Source organism: Desmodus rotundus, chromosome 2, assembly GCF_022682495.2.
Source record: "Desmodus rotundus isolate HL8 chromosome 2, HLdesRot8A.1, whole genome shotgun sequence".
Taxonomy (NCBI): Eukaryota; Metazoa; Chordata; class Mammalia; order Chiroptera; family Phyllostomidae; genus Desmodus; species Desmodus rotundus.
The window spans coordinates 105,304,447-105,308,798 of NC_071388.1; the positions used below are offsets into that span (position 1 = coordinate 105,304,447).

The 4,352-nt window shown below is 43.5% G+C and overlaps 1 pseudogene; it reads right to left on the reverse strand.

Annotated features, from left to right (window-relative positions):
• Positions 1-270: 270 nt before the first annotated feature.
• Positions 271-1,522, reverse strand: LOC112320627 (tubulin alpha-1A chain-like; annotated as a pseudogene).
• Between the last annotated feature and the right edge of the window lie 2,830 nt (positions 1,523-4,352).

A 4,352-nucleotide genomic window follows, 5' to 3' on the forward strand; every position in this document is an offset into this window, starting at 1 on the left:
ATTTTTCCAATAGGATACACTCATTTTTAGCAGCAACAGTTCTTCTCTCTTCTTTTTTTTCCACTTAAGACAGGGAATACTTGATTCAAAGCCATCAGAGAAATGAACTGGTTGGGTCTGTAACAAAGCATCATGTTTTAAAGCATAGGCCAGTGATTGTATATAAGTATACACCGCTACATAAAAATTAACTGATCAGACCACAACTTTTCAATGTTTAAGAAAGAATTGGCTTCCCTGTAAAAACAGCACCGTTGTGACATTTTAACTTTAGTATTCCTCTCCTTTTTCCTCACCCTCTCCTTCGACACAATCCACACCAACCTCCTCACAATCCTTCTCTAGGGCAGCCATGTCCTCACAGGCCTCAGAAAACTCTCCTTCCTGCATGCCCTCACCCATGTAGCAGTGGACAAAGGCACACTTGGCATACATCAGGTCAAATTTGTGGTCCAGGAGAGCCCAGGCCTCAGCAATAGCTGTGGTGTTGCTCAGCATGCACACAGCTCGCTGTACTTTGGCCAGGTCTCCACCAGGTGCCACAGTTGGAAGCTGGTAATTAATGCCAACTTTGAAGCCAGAGGGGCACCAGTCCACAAACTGGATGGTACACTTGGTCTTGATGGTGGCAATGGCAGCATTGACACCTTTGGGAACCACATCACCATGGTACAACAGGCAGCAAGCCATGTATTTACTGTGGCAAGGGTCACACTTCACCATCTGGTTTGCTGGCTCAAAGCACACATTGGTGATATCTGCTACAGAAAGCTGTTCATGGTAGGCTTTCTCAGCAGAGAAGACAGGGGCATATGTAGCCAGAGGGAAGTGGATGCAGGGATAGGGCACAAGGTTGGTCTGGAATTCAGTCAGATGGACATTCAGGGCTCCATCAAACCTGAGGGAAGCAGTGATGAAGGACACAATTTGACCTATCAACCTATTGAGGTTAGCATAGGTTGGGCGCTCGATATCAAGGTTTCTATGAGAGATGTCGTAGATGGCCTCATTGTCAACCATGAAGGCATAATCAGAGTGCTCCAGGGTGGTGTGTCTGGTAAGGATGGAGTTGTAGGGCTCCACTACAGCTGTGGAAACCTGAGGGGCTGGGCAAATGGAGAACTTGAGCTTGGACTTCTTGCTATAATTGACAGAGAGATGCTCCATTAGCAGGGAGGTGAACCTGGAACCACTTCCCCCACTAAAGCTGTGGAAAACCATGAAGCCCTGAAGACCTGTGCACTGGTCAGTCAGTTTCCAAATTCAGCCCAAGATGAGGTCAATGGCCTCCTTGCCAATGGTGTAGTGTCCACGGGCATAGTTATTGGCAGCATCTTCCTTGCCTGTAATCAGCTGCTTAGGATGGAAGAGCTGGTGGTAGGTACCAGTGCGAACTTCATTAATGACTGTGGGTTCCAGGTCTACAAACACTGCCCTGGGCACATGCTTGCCAGCACCTGTCTCACTGAAGAAGGTGTTGAAGGAGTCATCTTCCCCTGCCAATGGTCTTGTCACTTGGCATCTGGCCATCAGGCTGGATGCCACGTTCCAGGCAGTAGAGCTCCCAGCAGGCATTGCCTATCTGGATACCAGCCTGCCCAACATGGATGGAGATGCACTCACATATGGTTGCTGCTTTGAGGCTGCTGAGTGGATGGCGGAGAGGAAGAAGAGAAGTTGTTGCTTCTTACAGTTTGACTCTTAGGAGGTCGATGTAAGAGGACCTCTCTTTCTTCTTTATTATTCTTGTTTTTGTGGTTCTTTAGGAAATGACATGGTCAAGCATTCTGTCCAGGACACACAGACTATGCAGTGAGATGATAAAACATTTGAACCACTTGTCAACTAGAGCGGCATTTGAAGAACCTTCTGACTTAAGGTTTCTTTTGACACTCGAAAGAAAAAAAACATCCTTGCACAGAACCAGCACTCTGGCACCACAGTTCTGGCTTTGGAAGACTCTGAGCTCTGCACGCAATTGTGCTACAAGGGCCTACAAGTAGTCAATGTGAAGACTGGGTAACAGACAAATCTTCAGCCTTCCCACACTGGGACATTATGCAGAAACTGTGATGATCCTAGAAAAACTCTTCCCATCCACCGTGCTACAGGGCCAGAGAAAAGCATTTCTAAATATATGCACACATGAAAATGAGGCTTTAACACTACAAATATCCATCATTAAGAAAAAAAATTAGGCTCTAAGTTATCAAAATCTTTAAGATGAGATTTAAGATGAGAAAGGCATCATTATTTCCACCTAAATATAGTTGAGTGTGTGTGACAGGGGAGGGGGTGCAAGTCCATAGTGACAGAAAAGCTTTAGGACCCTGGAATACACATATTGTGTTAAGGTAAGACAAAAGCTGATAGATGTAGTCATCAATGAAAATTTTTTCAGCAAATTTTTTTCATCTCCATGTGGTGTGCTGCACTTTATTTCTTCAATAATTGTTGCCAAGCTCAAGCACCACAGGTTTTAAGCCCCAAACAGTAGATGTCCTCTCTAAGTTCTGAATAACAAAACAAATAGATTTGTCATGAAAAACATGAATTCTTCTGTTGTTACCAATGACTGTGTTGCTAGGCAAATTCCAGAACTATAGACAAAGCAAGGAAATGAGAACGGCTTAGAAAACTGGTTTTGTTGTGAACTTTTGGGGCAATGCTCTTATTACAAGCTATTAATACATCTAACAAATTTCATTGAGCCATAATTGCATAATTCTCCTTCACCCACTAAAATCAAATATACATTTAAAACTCAATATTTTTTAACCTTATGTCCACATTTCCCTCTACGCATGTTCTTAAAGATTGGGATTTTGGAATGAGCTTAAGATGCTAATTCTTTTGTGGTTCATGGTGATGTTGTTTACAATAGGCCCCTTCCTGGTTCTCTTAGTGTGAAAATGACACTCGCTTGTTCCCGAAGAATGTTCTCTCCTCCAGGGTCCACCACAAGTGTCCCACTTTGTCTATGGTATTGAGTTTCCATGTGGAACTACTGTGTACATGACTAGCTATCTAATCACCTACATGGCGTTCAAGACATTCCAATATATCCTGGCACAACTATTTATTTGTTTGTTTGTTTGTTTGTTTATTGTTGTTCAAATTCAGTTGTCTGCATTTTCCCCCCACAACTCCCCCTACCCCAGCCATCCCCATCTCCCTCCCCTGATCACACCCCCTTGGTTTTGTCTATGTGTCCTTTATAGTTGTTCCTGAAAACCCTTCCCCCTTTCCTCCCATTATCCCCTCCCACCTCCCCTCTGGTTACTGTTAGTTTGTTCTTAATTTCAATGTCTCTGGTTATATTTTGCTTGCTAGTGCAATACCTTACTAGGTGAACACTGGCCACCTTCTCAACAAAAAGTGACTCCGCCCACCTCCAGGTTGTGTTTTGGGAATACCCTCTCATCTCAATGGGCTTCAGTTTGCCAGTATGAAAGGTAAGGGTTCATAAATAAGCCTGGCATAACACCAGCCATGACAGGCGCTTATCTGGTGCCTAGCTCTAAGGAACATACAGCTGGACATACTGTCACTGTGCAGGTTTATGAATTTATACTCACACATGAAAAGCCACCTGTCTTTTTCTTCTTAGGCCTGTTGCCATTTTGAGCCTGGAAATGCACATTGAAAGCAACCTGTCCTGTATTTTTAGATGTCATCCATGGGGTCCTGAGTATTGTCCTGTCTGTGGCCACATTAGGGATCTCTAAAAGTAACAATAAAGGTCTAGGCCAACTCAAGTATTTGGGGTAAATTTGGATTAATTCCTCTTGCAAGTATGCATATGATACACCTGCTACATGCAGACATGATCTCAGACATTTAGCATAACTCAGTGAAAGAAGTGATCACAATCCTGGGCTTTAGTTTTAGTCAAAGTGTCAGACAGTCCCCTTAGACATCATTTGAAGTCTCTTTTTTATATGTCAGGATGGTATCCTCATAATCTTCTGTGCATCTGGAGGTATTTCCAAAAGCTGACCCAAAGGATGGGTTACAAGATCACATACAAAATTAAGTGATTTTGCATCCATAATAAATATCTCATATATTTACAGAACATGTCTTTTGAAAGAGCATATAACTGTATATAAGAAGGCCCTGGCGTAATCCGAGCTAGTCTGAAGGTGTGACCTCTTCTTTTCTTTCCCACTGCAGCAGCTGGCCCATCCCTGGTGCCCTTCACCCTCACTTTAGCATCACTGACCTGTGCTATACAGAGCACATACAGCCAGAATCTCTGAAGTGAGTCCCACAGAGTTAGTTGTAAAAAGACTGATGAGAGCCCCTGATGAGAAAACCCTATTTCCTATTATCAGGTTATTTTTTACTCT